General features: G+C 41.3%; 1 protein-coding gene across 1 annotated transcript in view; it reads right to left on the reverse strand.

Annotated features, from left to right (window-relative positions):
• The window catches only part of STT3B (STT3 oligosaccharyltransferase complex catalytic subunit B), a 97,397-nt gene that overhangs the window by 29,034 nt on the left and 50,677 nt on the right, over positions 1-17,686 (reverse strand). The window lies entirely within an intron of this gene.

Below are 17,686 nucleotides of genomic sequence, written 5' to 3' on the forward strand. Positions count from 1 at the left end.
ATTTGTAGTATTGATTTATATTACACTCTATTTTTATTCAGATTTACCCTGAAAAGATCTTAGCAAATTTCACAACAGGAACACTCTCATTAACAATGGCTCTGGAGGAAGCAAGGAGACCACTGTTACTAATTGCACTAATATGTTCTTGCAAAGCATGAAAGTTAGAGTAAACTGCACACTCCAGTGGATCAAAGCAAGTTCAATATAACGCGGTTTCACCTATAACGCGGTAAGATTTTTTGGCTCCTGAGGACAGCGTTATATCGAGGTAGAGGTCTAACTTGAAAAGCAACCAAAAAAATAAATAAAAGTGCCTTAAAAACCCCCCACGGTGCACCACATATATTTTTAAACTTTGAAACTCATTAAACCACAAAGGATTGGAAGCTAAGAATTCAGCAGGATTGGGAGGGGGGAAAAAAGGATTAGAATTTACATGGACAATAACAACATCCAGAGTAAAATAAGAGATAAAATTAGGAGCATTTTATTTTGAAGGGTCTTCATGCCATCATGCTTCAGGACATAAACCATCCACTACCTGAAGAGATTTGGGAGAAACTTTCCATTATGAGCAGGTTATTCCATCACTGTCCACTACAAGGCTTCTTACACATTTCCCTGTAGCATCTGGTACTGGCCAATATCAGACACAACATTGAACTAGCTGGATTACTGGTCAGATGTGGTATGGCAATTTCTAAGCAGGACTAGTATTATGCTCCTGCTTTTAAGAGCCTACTGGAGTCTGAAAGGATTATGGATTTCTTGATCCTAGTAAATGTCATTCAGTGTAGTTGCCACGAATCTACTGCAATATTAAAAAGCAAGATCATGGTACTACTTTTAGTTTGTTTACGGCAGCCTGAACTTTACAGAAAAAATAACTATATATAGCTACTATGCAGCTGTAGAATAATTAGCACAACAGGGCCTCAATCTTAGTTGGGGCCTCTAGGCCTTCCATTAATACAAATAAATACCATTGGCATCAGAGATTAAACAGATCAAAAGTAGAAGTGAGAATAAACAGTGGTGGTTAAAACCCCATTCCTCCACCTGACCCCCACAAACACAACCCGAGTATCTCAGCTTTTAAACAGATGTGGATAATAAAGTTTAGAAGTGGGCTACCAAAATGTGTCTCTTAGCCAACTAGACTACAGTGTAGCAAATTAATGTTTACCTGAAAACATTTATGTTTAATTACAAGACAAAAACTACATTAAGAGACAGGTAAGATTGAAAATACACATCTGTAATTTAGGATAAAATACACTAGAGGTACATTTTATTATCCCCCACAAACAAGTATTATAAACACAAAATACTCAAAGTGAAGATTAAATTTAAACAGAAATCTAAGCATATTAAGTTGCTTTACCTTATCATTTTTTTAAACTTTCCCTTTATTTTTTTTAGTAGCTCATGTTTAAGACAGTACTGTACTATATTTGCTTTTTTGGGAGGGTGGGGGGGGGTGTCTCTGCTGCTGACTGATTGCGTACTGCCAGTTGCATATGAGGTGTGTGGTTGACTGGTCAGTTTGTAACTCTGGTGTTCGTAACTCTGAAATCCTACTTTACAAAATGGGAAATGACTGCCTAGGAAGGAGTACTGCGGAAAGGGATATGGGGATTATAATAGATTACAAGATACACTATTGACTCATATTTAACACTGTTGCAAAAAAACACAAAACAAAACCAAAAAAACCAACACAACACCACCCAAACATACTGGGATGGATTAGAAAGAGTGTTGTCAACAAGACATGAGAAGTAATTCTTTCAAGCTACTCTGTGTTGATAAGGCCTGAACTGGAGTATTGTGTCCAATTCTGGGTGCCACATTTCAGAAAAGATGTGGCCAAATTGGAGAAAGTCCAGAAGAGAGCAACAAAAATGATTAAAGGTCTAGAAAACATGACCTATGAAGAAAGACTGGAAAAAAACCTGGGTTTGTTTAGTTTGGAGAAGTGAAGACTTAGAGGGGACATGATAACAGTTTTCAAGTACATAAGAGGTTATAAGGAGGACGGCGAAAAATAGTTCTTGTTAACCTCTGAAGATAGGACAAGAAACAATGGGCTTAAATTGCATCAAGGGTGGTTTAGGATGGACCTTATTTCCCAACTGTCAGGGTATTTAAGCACTGGAACAAACTGCGTTGGAAGGTTGTGGAATCTCCGTCATTAAAGGTTTTTAAGAACAGGTTAAACAAAAACCTATCAGGAATGGCCTAGTGATTACACAGTCCTGCCTTGAGTGCAGGAGACTGGACTAAATGACCTCTCATGGTCCCTTGCAGTCCTAAACTTCTCTAATTCTACGTGTAGCTCTGTAGATAGGTAAGTACAAACTGCCTACGAATCACTCTTTCCCCTTAAATTTACTCCCCCCATTTGAAAACATATTTCAGTATTAAGGTGTCCACAACTAAACGCAGCACTCTAAGTACAGTCTCATCAGAGTCATATGAAAATGGACCATTGGGTTCATTTCCTTGGCCTTTGGTAGTGATGCCTCTGGATACACAGCACAAAAATTGCAGAGATTAGAAGCACACAGCCAATTTGTTATGCACTTGTTTGTGTCACTATTTCTAGTTCTCTAGGCACAATTGTAGTATTTCTGTCTTTTATAGTATATGCAATACCTCAATTACACATTCTGATTTCTTCTCTCAATTGGCCAATTACTTAATTAATGGAAGTCAGACTTAACAGGTTAATTGCCTTTTCTTTCAAAAAGATATTTACTAAATTAACTTTTTCCAGGTCCCTGCTACCTGTTACATTCTCCAAGACTTCTCAAAAATTGTCATTTGTGGAGTTTAATTATCTAATCTATTTTCTTATGCTGCACTTGATAAGAACATAACAGCAGCCATACTGGGTCAGACCAAAGGTCCATCTAGCCCAGTATCCTGTCTTCCGACAGTGGCCAATGCCAGATGCCCCAGAAGGAATGAACAGAACAGATAATCACCAAGTGATCATCCCCCGGTGCTCATTCCCAGCTTCTGGCAAACAGAGGGTAGGGATACCATTCCTGTCCATCCTGGCTAATAGCCATTGATGGACCTTCCCCCATGAACTTATCTAGCTCTTTTTTGATAAGAGAGGCTCATGGATAGATTCCCTTTTTGAAGCATAATACTGTAATTTAGGACTCATGTTTCATTGTGTTCCTTAATATTTACACCAGAGCAGCTAAAGGCCCCACATTATATATCTTCAGTAATCTCCAATTTCACAATAATGTGTCCAGGAATTTTTCTGCAGCAGATCAGAATTACTGAAGATTTGTTTATTTTTCCTCTTATATCCTTACCTGCAGTACTCTGTCACTATCGTCTTCATTATAAGCTTGTACCTCACTGGCTTGGTAAATCCTTGAGATATGCCATGGCTCTATCTTCTTCCTTTTATATCTCACCTAAGACTGCACCCATAGCATCAACATTCTATTTTGAGACTTCACATCAACAAATACTCATTAAGAAAATTTTGTCATCGATATTACTTTTAGCTCACCTTGCTTCCCCCCATCCTCAAGTGTACAGACTTTTAAATTTGGGCTGTCGATTAATCGCAGTTAACTCACGCAATTAACTCAAAAAATTAATTGAAGTTTTAATTGCACTGTTAAACAATAGAATGCCAGTTGAAATGTATTAAATACTTTTAGATGTTTTTCTACATTTTCAAATATATTGATTTCAATTACAACACAGAATACAAAGTGTACACTACTCACTTTATATTATTTTTATTACAAATATTTGCACTGTAAAAATTATAAACAAAAGAAATAGTATTTTTCAATTCACCTCATACAAGTACTATAGTGCAATCTCTTTATCCTGAAAGTGCAACTTACAAATGTAGATTTTTTTGGTTACATAACTGCACTCAAAACAAAACATTGTAAAACTTTAGAACCTACAAGTCCACTTCTTATTTACAATGTCACCATAAAGTGAGAACAGGCGTTTGCATGAGACTTTTGTAGCTGGCTTGCAAGGTATTTACATGCCAGATATGCTAAACATTCATATGTCCCTTCATGCTTCGGCCACCATTCTAGAGGACATACTTCCATGCTGATAACGCTCGTTAAAAAAATGTGTTAATTACATTTGTGACTGAACTCCTTGGGGGAGAATTGTACGTCTCCGGCTGTTTTACCCACATTCTGCCATACGTTTCATATTATAGTAGTCTCGGATGATGACTCAGCACATTGTTAGTTTTAAAAACACTTTCACTGCAGATTTGACAAAATGCAAAGAAGGTACCAATGTGAGATTTCTAAAGATAACTACAGCACTCGACCCAAGGTTTAAGAATCTGAAGTGACTTCCAAAATCTGGGAGGGACGAGGCGTGGAGCATGCTTTCAGAAGTCTTAAAAGAGCAACACTCCAATGCGAAAACTTCAGAACCCGAACCGCCAAAATAGAAAAATCCACCTTCTGCTGGTGGTATTGGACTCAGATGATGAAAATGAACATGTGTCGATCCACACTGTTTTGGATTGTTATGAGTAGAACCAGTCATCAGCATGGACGCATGTCCTCTGGAATAGTAGTTGAAGCATGAAGAGACATATGAATCTTGAATGCATCAAGCTTGTAAATATCTTACGATGCTGGTTACAACAGTGCCATGCAAACACAGGTTCTCACTTTCAGATGACATTGTAAACAAGAAGTGGGCAGCATTGTCTCCTGCAAACGTAAAGAAACTTTTTTGTCTGAGTGATTGGCTGAACAAGAAATAGGACTCAATGGACTTGTAGGCTCTGAAGTTTTACAGTAAAAGCTTTGTTATCCGGCATGTTGGGGGAATGGGGCGTGTCAGTTTATCAAATATTCTGGTTAACTGAGGTTTATCAATGGAATACCAATTTTCAAAGAATTAGAATACAAGTGAATAAAGTATAAAATACAGTAGTACAGTACACAGGTATTCACCAGTCCAGTAGTAGTACTGCGCTGCAGAGTGGTTTCTTGAAGCACTTAGGGTATGTCTACACTACCCGCCAGATCAGCGGGCAGCGATCAATCCAGCAGGGATCAATTTATTGCTTCTAGTCTAGACACGATAAATTGATCCCCGAGCGCTCTACTTTTGACTCCTGTATTCCACCACCGCACGAGGCGCAGGCAGAGTCGACGGGGGAGCGTGGTGAAGACATCTAAGTACGTAGCTGAAGTTGCGTAACTTAGATCGATCCCCCCTCAGTGTAGACCAGGCCTTAGGGTTATACAGGTAAAGTTTTCTATACAGTAGGTTATATTATGACACTACATATCACTATGGGCAGCGCATGACATACACCCAGATCACTAAAAATACACTTAACACTAAAACTATACTGAACATAATTTAATCTTTGGTGATTTAGAAAGCACTTCAGGATCTTGCAGTGCCTATGGGGCATCATTATCAACATCAATTATCATTGTAGATGTAGAAGGTGTAGGAGATTGGGTTGACTCTAATGACCCTATGACTGGGGTGGGCAAAAAATTTGGCCCGAGGGCCACATTTGGGAATAGAAATTGTATGGCAAGCTATGAATGCTCACAAAATTGGGGTTGGAGTGTGGGAGGGAGGGTTCTGGTTGGGGGTGTGGGCTCCGGGGTGGGGCCAGAAATGAGGAGTTCAGGGTGCGGAAGGGGGTTCTGGATTGGGGAATGGGGTGCGGGCTCCGGATTGGGGTGCGGGCTCTGGGGTGGGGCTGGGGATGAGGAGTTTGAAGTGTAGGAACGTGCACTGGGCTGGGACCGAGGAGTTTGGAGGGCAGGAGGGGGATCAGGGCAGGGGAGTGGGGAGAGGCTCAGGGGTGCAGGCTCCCGGCGACACTTACCGCAAGCAGCTCTGCATGCTGCCCCATCCACAGGTTCCCGGCCAATGGGAGCTGCAGGGGCCGCTCTTGGGACGGGGGCAGAGAGGATACCCTGGGCTGCCCCTACACATAGGAGCCGGAGAGGGGGGCATGCTACTGTTGCCCTGGGCTGGAGCACCGAAGCGGGCAAGCCCTAGACCCCACTCCTCAGCAGGAGCTCAAGGGCCAGACTAATCCGGCCTACAGGCCATAGTTTGCCCACTCCTGCCCTATGACAAACCCTGGAAGCTGCTTTTTTGAATAAATTCCTGGTATCAGCTTGCCTATTTGTCTTCTGCCTCTTTTGCATGAAAGTAGAATGCAGAATGAGCAATTGCATAACCTAGTGGGTAGTATATTAGTCCTGGTTACTAGACTGAAGATTTGTATTGGGAGATATCAGAAATGCCGGTTAATAGAGCTTTCTGGTTGATAAAGTGTCAGATAACACAGCTTTTACTGTACGTTGTGTTATTTTTGAATGCAGAGGTTTTTTTGTACATAATTCTACATTTGTAAGATCAACTTTCATGATAAAGAGACTGCACTACAGTACTTTATGAGACTGAATTGAAAAATACTATTTCTTTTGATTTTCACAGTGCAAATATTTGTAATAAAAATAAATATAAAGTGAACACTGTACACTTTGTATTGTGTTGTAATTTAAACCAATATATTTTAAAATGTAGAAAACATCCAAAAATATTTAAAGAAATGCTATTCTATTATTGTTTAGTTGCAAGATTAACTTTTTAAATCACGCAATTAATTTTTTTAATTGCTTGGCGCCCTACTTTAAATATATTATTCTATATCTTTTCAGAATATCTCTACCCTTTATCATTCAACTTGGAAGTACATGACACTTGTCAGTGAAAGCTCAGCCCCATCTCTTATTTCCTAGTTGAAAGCTGACTAACTAGCTCTCCCAGTTCTGAACCCTGGAAGTTGTCACCTTAAGGGAAAAATGGTAAACTAGCCACCTAGCTGTTCATCACAGAACATTCCATAATCATTGCTCTCCACTACTGGTCACTCTAACTTTACTTGGCATCAAAGGATTCTCCAAAACAGTCATCTGCTTCAATCCAGGCTTCAATTTTCTAGACATTCCTAAAGCAATTCTTGATTACAAACACTATCTGTTCCAAGGTCGCTTATAGTAAGCTGAAGCTTTCACGCAACTTTCAGGATAGACTTTAGCCTTCTTGTCATTTCTTCACCTGGCAACTGGGAGGCAGCACACTGGCTATCACTTTTACAAATACTCTGGGCCACATTCTTGCTACAGTCCCAATCCCGCAATGAGCTCCCCAAGGACGGATCCATAAACCCACACAAAGTTCCACTGAGTTAAATGAGGTTCCATCCATACAAAGCTCATAGTAGGATCAGGTCCTATATTTATTACTGGTATTTCTGTAGCTCCTAGGAGCTCTGATAAGGAATTAGGCCCCTCTTGTACAATGCACTGGATAGAAAAGTAGCTAAAATAACCAGACGCAATAATCAAGATGACTTGCCATCTTTTTGTTTTTAGAGGCTTCCTTTCAGCATTTCTTTTTGAGCCCTTGGTCTGGCTACTATTTTATCATCTGCTATGTCAAGAGAATATATTTTTGCTATATAATACTCAATTTTCAAGGAACTGTTGTTATAAATCATTCATAACAGCATGAAAATGTTGCAACACTGCCATCCTGTGGAATAAAAGTAACTGACATTCATCAGTGCATGTCATATTTGCATCACTTTTAAGCCTCCTATATTATTGTTATGTTTTCTACATAATAATTTATTCTTCCCCTACTTTATTCACCTCCCTCCAGAAAGTTTGGGAAAGGCAGAAAGAGTGACCATCACAGACAGATTCTCTCTTTCCCAGCAGTGCCTAAGAATTCTTGAAACAGAAAAAGAAAAGCTGGTGCATTGTGTATGCTCTATTTTCATACTTCAGTTCACACTATTATTAAAATTCCTCCAAATCCCTTCATGCTCCAAGGATCTCATACCCAGTTTTTAATCCCAACCGTATTCCATCTTTGAGGTGCCACAATGAAGGCAACACATATTCCTGTTTAATCCAGAAGTGACAGTTACTTGCATGAAACTCTCCCCTCTCTGAATTAAATACAGGGTTTTCCATATGGCTACCAGTTCCCTTTTGCCTGGGAGAGAAAAAAAACAGCTAGGCTTCTAATTCAATGATGTTACTTGATTAGAAATCTATACCAAAGTTTGTATACAAGAAAAAATTGTCAAAGCGCCAAAGTGCATAGATTTTAAGGCCAAAAGGGACCATCTTTTGATCATCTAGTCTAACATGCTGCATAACAGCGCTCACTGAATTCACCCAGTAACTCCATAATTAGCCCTATTGGGTTTGTATATTCTTTGCGAGAACAAGGAATCATGTACTCTAGTCTAATGATTTTAAAAACTAATTAGGTCACCACACCAAAAAAAAAAAAAAAATCTATTCTACGGAGAGTAAGGAACTTTCACAAACCAAGCTTTGGTACAATTCTAGTTGCTGCGCACTGCACTAAATCATGAGAGAATAACCTCCTGAAAGTATGTTCGTAACTAAACCAATGCTGATTTCTGCAACCAAATTTATGCAATTTTACACTATAATTATTCACTTTGATTAAAGAGTATTCTAGGCTCACAAATATTAACAACTCAATCCTAGGGCAAAAAAATTAAAACCGATAGGCTGAAGTCAAAACACTGGTATGTTTAATAATCCCAGGTTTGTTTTTTAAAATATGCTGCTCTTCAAATTATAAAACGCTAGTCTAGAGGACAAGAAATAGGTAATTTTAAGTCAATCAATCTCCCCTGGATTTAAGCCTTGAATAAGTGTGCTGGCTTACTAAATAAAATGGGGGGGGGGGGGCAGAGGGGAGTGTTCAGAACTTGAACACGGAGAATTGCAGAGTGAAAATCACAAGTTAATAATGGAGGCCGCAAATCATTGACCCTCAAAGTTGCATGAACATGTACTATGTCTGCATCTGTAAATGTCTTCCCTTGCAAACATATAAACATACAACACAAACTATTAAAAAAGTGTAGTAAATTGGAATCTTTTGTGATCTCAATTATTTTGATAAATTGTTGCATAATCAAGAATTTCTGCTTCTGGTCTGAAAAGGTTGCTTTCTTATTCAGATATTGGTACTGCATTGCCATTATAAGCCATATATCATTCAGATTCAACTAGAAGTCACTGACCCTTATATCAAGATTAAAAAGGTATCAGTAGCTTGACCTCATGTGTTCAGGAGCAGTCAGCATGAGTTTAGCACCCAGATTCAAAGTGGATCAGTAGATTCACAGCTGACACCACTGAAGTCTTTAAACCATGATTTGAGCCAGAGGTTATGGGTCTCATTACAGGAGGGGGTGGGTGAGGTTCTGTGGCCTGCAATGCGCAAGCGATCAGACTAGATGATCACAATGATCCCTTCTGGCCTTAAAGTTTATGAATCACTTGATACATTTGCCTACAAATCATAAAACATCCCCAATCCTGGCAAAGAGTTCATGTTCTGGGGGGAAAATTCCCTGGTAAATTATTTTGAATTATACTGCAAGGCAAATTAGATTATGCCTCATTAAAAAATGGTTACTAACCTTCTGTAACTCTTTTGTTCTTCAAGATGTGTTGCTCATGTCCGTTTCAATGTAGGTGTGTGCTTGGCTCAGAGCAACACCACTGAAAAGTTTTTCCCTCAGCGGTATCTGTCGGGTCGGCTTTGGTGCTCCCTGGAGCCATGCCCTCATAACGCTGGTATATAGGGCCCTGCCGCCGCCTCAGTTCCTTCTTGCCTGCTAACTCTGACAGAGGGGAAGGTGGGGGGAAGGTTGGAATCGACATGAGCAACACATCTCAAAGAATAACAGTTACGGAAGATTAGTAACCGTTTTTTCTTCGAGTGCTTGCCTATGTCCATTCCAATGTAGGTGACTCCCAAGCAGTTGTGCAAGTGGCAGGTTCAAAGTTCATTGGCACGCTGACTGTAACGCCACTCAGCCAAAACCCACATAGTGTCTAGCTTGCTGGGTGATGGTACAGTGGGATGTGAAAATGTGGACTCTCAACCATGTTGCTGCTCTACAGATGTCCTGAATCGGAACTTATGCCATGAACGCCGCCACCAATGCTTGAGCTCTTGTAGAGTGAACTGTTAGTGGAGGAGCCGGGACCTTCGCTAGGTCATAGCATGTGCGGATGCAGGCAGTGATCCACAATGAAATTCTCTGGGCTGAGACTGGACAGCCTTTCAGTCTGTCTGCAATGGCTACAAAAAGCTGAGTGGATTTCCAAAAGGATATAGTCTTATTCGATGTAAAAAGATAGTGCATTCAGTGAGTGGAGTCTGTTCTTCCCTGTTAGCATGTGGCTTTGGAAGAGAAGACTGGTAGGAAGATATCCTAGTTACTATGGAATTGTTAGACCACCTTTGGCAGGAAGCCTGTGTGTGGCAGCAACTGAACCTTGTCCTCGAAGACGACCTTGTAACAGTGGTTCTGAAGAAAGAGCTCAGCTCTCGGAGACCCTTCTGGCATAAGTAATTGTGACCAGGAAGGCCACCTTCCAGGACAGGTAGAGAACACATTGCCAGCAGTTCAAATGGGGGTCCTGTTAGCCTTGCCAACACGGGTATAACCGCTCCAACCCCTTAAGAAAATGACAGACTTAATTTGAGAAGACCGACCAGCCATTCACCTATGGGTGAAAGGCCAAGATTGCAGCTAGATGAAACCTAAATAGATGATATTGTTAGGCCTTGCTGTTTAAAGTGGAGTAGGTAATCTAGAATGAAAGGCAGTGAATGCTGACTGAATAGGTGAAACCCCCTTTTGCACTGACCAGATCAAGAATCTCTTCCACTTTGCCGCCTAAGTGGCTTTAGTGGATGGTTTCCTACTCCCTAAAAGCACTTTGGGAACAGGTCCAGAGCATGCCAGTTCTGCAGGGTTCAGCCATGGAGTTTCCACACTGTGAGATGAAGAGATTCAATGTTCAGATGAAGTAGACAACCATGGTCCTGAGAGATCAGGTCCAGAAACAGAGGCAGGCTGTGTTCACCGAGAGATCTAGGAGGATGGTGAACCAGTGCTGATGCACCAGGCCAGAACCATCAGGATAAGATGCATCCTGTCTTGCATCTGAAGAAGTGAGGTTCTTACCCACGAAAGCTTATGCTCCCAGTACTTCTGTTAGTCTCAAAAGGTGCCACAGGACCCTCTGTTGCTTTTTACAGATTCAGACTAACACGGCTACCCCTCTGATACTTGACATCCTGTCCCTTATGACTTTCAGCAGGACCCTGTGTATGAGAGGGATGGGAAGGAACGTGTAGAAGAGCTGGTCCGTCCAAGGGAAGAGAAAGGCTTCTGCAAGTGAGTCCGGGCTGTGGCCTAAGGAGCAAAAGTGAAGACACTTCCAAGGTAGACCAGTTCATGACAAAGCACAACAGGGAGTTCCCCACCTCTGGAAAACAGTGGTGAGAACGTCTGGGCGAAGAGACCACTAGCAAGGGTTGGAAAAGGATATGCTGAGATGATCCACTAACTCATTCTGTGACCCCAGAAGGGAGGCGGCTTTGAAATGGATCGAGTGGGTTATGCAGAATTCCTACAGGAGAGGAGCTTTCTGGCATAGGGGAGAGGAGCATGCTCTGCCCTGCCTGTTTATGTAGAACATTGCTGTCACGTTGTCTGTAAGGACCGACATGCAGTTGGCCCTCCAAGTGGGGTGGGAATGCCTGGCAGGCTTGGCGCACTGCCCTCAGTTCCCTCACACTGATGTGTAACAAGAGCTCCTCCAGGGACCAGAGGCCCTGAGTCCTGAGAGGCCCAAAGTAAGCCCCCATCCCTTTGCCGATGCATATGTAACTAGAGACACTGACGGTTGGGGCCTTGAGAATGGGACTCTTATGCATACTGTCCATGGGTACAGCCATCAAAGACGGTGGCAATCACCGACGGGGGAAGCGAGACCACCCAGTCCAGATGGTATCAGCCTGGTGCATATACCAACACCAGCCAAGACTGGAGAGATCTGAGCCATAGTCTTGCATGTTGTGCCACATAGGTGGCACGATGCCATATGCCCTAGGAGCTTTAGGCAGTTTCTGGGGTGATTCCTGGGGTTCTCTATGAGCACCCCTAGAGCTCTGAACCAGTTTTCTAGCAGAAAGGCTCTGGCCTGGGTCAAGCTGAGGACTGCCCCAAGGAATTCTATCCTTTGAACTGGGAAAAGGGTAGATTTCTGCATGTTTATGAACAGCCCCAGATCCTGGAAAGTTGACTGTATTAACTCCACGTTTGCCTCCACCTGGGCCTTGGATCGAACTCTGATCTGTCGAGGTAGGGATAGACCTGAACCCCATGTCTCCTAAGGAAGACTTTACTGGTTGGCATGGTCATTTAATTACAAATCCAGGATTTAAAATATAGTCATTCAGATTGTTTTATTCTATAGGTCTTTTGCGTTTTTTTTTAAACTACCACTGCAATGCCACAAAGTTGCAGATATTGCTTCAGCCATTGCTATCTGTCTCAACCTATTAAATGAATTTTACATGCACCATGATAATGTTGTGAGAGTTAAAAAGTGACTTTTGCATTCCAATGAATTATTAGGCATTACAGACACCGTCTCATTTGCAATCTAAGACCATTCTTTATTCTCCCAAATTTGTATGGGCTTTTGAAAACTGGTTCTTTTCTCTATAATGGCATGTCAGAAAAATCCACTTCCCTTTCCAGCAACCTTCACAGATATGCCTGAATATTTTTGATATTGTTAAAAATGTGCTATTAACTATACCAAACCCTCCCATATACTGAAGTCATGATTTGATATCAGATACACATGAATCATCTGTCTGTATGAAGCCTTTAACACACTGGTATCTTCAAGATATAATTTGTACATTAAAAGTGCAAGAATATAGTCAACTTTCCATCATGTTTATACCCCAATTTCCTTTACAAAAGAGAGTGAAAAGAAGAATTATAGAAAAAAATAAAAAGCAACAGAGGGTCCTGTGGCACCTTTAAGACTAACAGAAGTATTGGGAGCATAAGCTTTCGTGGGTAAGAACCTCACTTCTTCAGATGCAAGTAATGGAAATCTCCAGAGGCAGGTATAAATCAGTATGGAGATAACGAGGTTAGTTCAATCAGGGAGGTTGAGGTGATCTGCTAGCAGTTGAGGTGTGAACACCAAGGGAGGAGAAACTGCTTCTGTAGTTGGATAGCCATTCACAGTCTTTGTTTAATCCTGATCTGATGGTGTCAAATTTGCAAATGAACTGGAGCTCAGCAGTCTCTCTTTGGAGTCTGGTCCTGAAGTTTTTTTGCTGTAAGATGGCTACCTTTACATCTGCTATTGTGTGGCCAGGGAGGTTGAAGTGTTCTCCTACAGGTTTTTGTATATTGCCATTCCTGATATCTGACTTGTGTCCATTTATCCTCTTGCGTAGTGACTGTCCAGTTTGGCCAATGTACATAGCAGAGGGGCATTGTTGGCATATGATGGCATATATAACATTGGTGGACGTGCAGGTGAATGAGCCGGTGATGTTGTAGCTGATCTGGTTAGGTCCTGTGATGGTGTTGCTGGTGTAGATATGTGGGCAGAGTTGGCATCGAGGTTTGTTGCATGGGTTGGTTCCTGAGTTAGAGTTGTTATGGTGTGGTGCGTGGTTGCTGGTGAGAATATGCTTAAGGTTGGCAGGTTGTCTGTGGGTGAGGACTGGCCTGCCTCCCAAGGTCTGTGAAAGTGAGGGATCATTGTCCAGGATGGGTTGTAGATCACTGATGATGCATTGGAGAGGTTTAAGCTGAGGACTGTAGGTGATGGCCAGTGGAGTTCTGTTGGTTTCTTTTTTGGGCCTGTCTTGTAGCAGGAGGCTTCTGGATACACGTCTGGCTCTGTTGATTTGTTTCTTTATTTCCTTGTGTGGGTATCGCAGTTTTGAGAATGCTTGGTGAAGATCTTGTAGGTGTTGGTCTCTATCTGAGGGGTTGGAGCAGATGCGATTGTACCTCAGTGCTTGGCTGTAGACGATGGATCGTGTGGTGTGACCGGGGTGGAAGCTGGAGGCACGAAGGTAGGCGTAGCGGTCGGTGGGTTTTCGGTATAGGGTGGTGTTAATGTGGCCATCGCTTATTTGTACGGTGGTGTCTAGGAAGTGGACCTCCCGTGTAGATTGGTATAGGCTGCGGTTGATGGTGGGGTGGAAGCTGTTGAAATCATGAATTCTTCCAGGGTCTCCTTCCCATGGGTCCAGATGATGAAGATGTCATCAATATAGCATAGGTAGAGAAGGGGCATGAGTGGACGAGAGCTGAGGAAGCGTTGTTCCAGGTCAGCCATAAAAATGTTGGCATATTGTGGGGCCATGCGGGTGCCCATAGCGGTGCCACTGGTCTGGAGGTATATAGTCACCAAATTTGAAATAATTGTGCGTGAGGATAAAGTCACAGAGCTCAGCAATAAGTTGTGCTGTGTCATCATCAGGGATACTGTTCCTGACAGCTTGTATTCCATCTGTGTGTGGAATGTTTGTGTAGAGAGCCTCTACATCCATGGTGGCTAGGATGGTGTTTTCTGGGAGGTCACCAATGCATTGTAGTTTTCTCAGGAAATCTGTGGTGTCATAGCTGGGAGTGCTGGTGGCGTAGGGTCTGAGTAGGGAGTCCACATATTCAGACAGTCCTTCAGTGAGAGTGCCAATGCCGGAGATGATGGGGCGTCCAGGATTTCCAGGTTTGTGGATCTTAGGTAGTAGATAGAATAACCCCGGTTGGGGCTCTAAGTGTATGTTGATTTGTTCCTGTGTTAGTGTAGGGAGTGTCCTGAGTAGATGGTGCAGTTTCTTAGTGTATTCCTCAGTGGGATCTGAGGAAAGTGGCCTGTAGAATTTGGTATTGGAGAGTTGTCTGGCAGCCTCCTTCTGGTAGTCAGACCTGTTCATGATGACAACAGCACCTCCTTTATCAGACTCTTTGATGATAATGTCAAGGTGGTTTCTGAGACTGTGAATGGCATTGCGTTCTGCACGACTTAGATTATGAGGCAAGCGATGTTGTTTTTCCACAATTTCTGCCTGTGCACGTCGATGGAAGCATACTATGTATAGGTCCAGACTGTCATTTCGACCCTCAGGAGGAGTCCATGTGGAGTTGTTCTTCCTGTGTTGTTGGTGGGAGGGTATCTGTGTATCAGTGCACTGTCCAGTGTTATCCTGAAAGTATTCTCTCTCATCATATGCCAACAATATCCCTCTGCTATGTACATTGGCCAAACTGGACAGTCCCTACGCAAGAGGATAAATGGACACAAGTCAGATATCAGGAATGGCAATATACAAAAGCCTGTAGGAGAACACTTCAACCTCCCTGGCCACACAATAGCAGATGTAAAGGTAGCCATCCTACAGCAAAAAAACTTCAGGACCAGACTCCAAAGAGAGACTGCTGAGCTCCAGTTCATTTGCAAATTTGACACCATCAGATCAGGATTAAACAAAGACTGAATGGCTATCCAACTACAGAAGCAGTTTCTCCTCCCTTGGTGTTCACACCTCAACTGCTAGCAGAGCACCTCACCCTCCCTGATTGAACTAAACTCGTTATCGCCATACTGATTTATACCTGCCTCTGGAGATTTCCATTACTTGCATCTGAAGAAGTGAGGTTCTTACTCACGAAAGCTTATGCTCCCAATACCTCTGTTAGTCTTAAAGGTGCCACAGGACCCTCTGTTGCTTTTTACAGATTCAGACTAACACGGCTACCCCTCTGATAGAAAAAAATAAATGTTCACCTCATCTGAAGTACAAATTACAAATCTCATTTCCAGCATGAGTTGCTATGTCCTCATATTTTTACTGGAGTCCACATACTGTATAATACTTTATACATCCCTCAGGAAACTGTTTATTACATTATTCTAGTCACAAACACGTACATTTTTGGATCACAGCAGCATTGCCTGAGTTGAAAAGTAAAGGTATGACCAAATGAAAGCTTCTAATTTTATAATGCAAACATTTCCAACTATGTATAGCAATTGATCAAAAAACCAGCATATACATGGATCAAAGAATGCATACTATACTAATGCTCTGTTTATCCTGATTAAAGTCCCATTAAAATCAAGTTGACATGAAAAATGAGATATTACATAAAGCATGGGGGGGGGGAGGGGGTCAATACTTTCTCTTATTACTTCACTTACCAGGAATTTAAAAAGTAAAATGAAGACTACACCACACACCAGTGACTTGATAACATTTAAAACTATGCTGCATAAAACCAAGTGCCCAGCTCTATTTTAGAACAGATGTTCTCTCATTCTGTTAATGGCAAGAGAGGTCTTGCTTACTGCTGCAAAGCCAAAGTCACCAGACATGAAACAGAACGGAGTAAAAATGTGCAATAAGCTTTACTAAACTTAATATAATTTTACAAAATACATATACTCTCTTCTATAATTATCTTCAGTTTACAAATTAATTACACTCTTAATAATGGTGAAGCCTGCAATACTAGACAGCTTTGCAGTAGTCAGTCAAAGAGAGGTTCACTATGCCCCAAGGTGGATAAAAATTGATTTAATCTTTTTAAAACTGATTTTGTTTTTAGAATTTCAATTTAAAAAAATAAAGAATAAAGCTATGTAAAATTAAATTTGAAATTATGATAACCTATGTTAAAGCTCAATAAATCACTTAAATTAAATAAAAAATATTTAAGCAGAACATATATGATGTTCAAGTTTTAAAAAGAGAAACCACTGAGTTTGTAAAAGTCACTGGCTAAGCACCTGGAATCATTTTGTTGAAGTGCTAAACCAGCTTTTGATAGCAGTAGCCTCTTCTGCAGGTGCAGAGAGAATATTTTCATTTCAGTTTATTCAACTAGTGTTCAGTGATTAGTTCTTCATTCAAAGTTGAGAAACAAATTGGAAGCTGGAAAAAAAAGCAGGAAAGCTGGTTTTCTTCTTCAAATCTGAGTAGAATGTGGTAAGAGAAGAGGAGAATTACCAGTTCAAAAATTGTGACGGACATGCTGACCAGAAACAATTACCGTATATACTCGTTCATAAGCCGGATATTTTTGGTAAAAAAGTGACGCATCAAAGAGCAGGGGTCGGCTTAAAGACGGGTCTACACCAAAATTTGATGATTTTAAACTCTATGGAATCATTGAATTGAACATCTAATACATTGTCGTTTTGTTTACCTGGAGCATCTGCAGGCATGGAGCCCCCTCAGCTCTCTGCGGCCGCGCCTGCAGATGCTCCAAGTAAACAAAACGTCCCAACCCACCAGCGTCTTACCCTGACGGGCCAGGAGCCAAAGTTTTCCAAACCCTGAAATATAGGGTTGGCAGAGTCATGCAGTTTTTGCTATTTTTACCTATCCATTTTGGGGGGTGGGCTTATAAACGAACGGGCTAATGAACGAGTATATATGGTAGTTCAATTCACTAATAAATATTACTGTCTTTCTTTAATAAATTTTTAAATGCAAAACATGATCAACTTAATTTTCTTCCCTTATGTATCCTGCATATTTAATGCAAGTTTATTTACCTAATGAAAACCAATCTTAAAATGCTGTTTTTGTGCATTTTTAATAGACTTCCAAGTTTTAGCCAAATGCCGCTTGACACAAACCAGGACTAAAAAATGAATCTAGTAAATAAAAAAAATGTGTCATTCTCCACTTTCTAACATAATAAAAATATGTA

This window comes from Malaclemys terrapin, chromosome 2 (assembly GCF_027887155.1).
Source record: "Malaclemys terrapin pileata isolate rMalTer1 chromosome 2, rMalTer1.hap1, whole genome shotgun sequence".
Lineage (NCBI taxonomy): Eukaryota > Metazoa > Chordata > Testudines > Emydidae > Malaclemys > Malaclemys terrapin.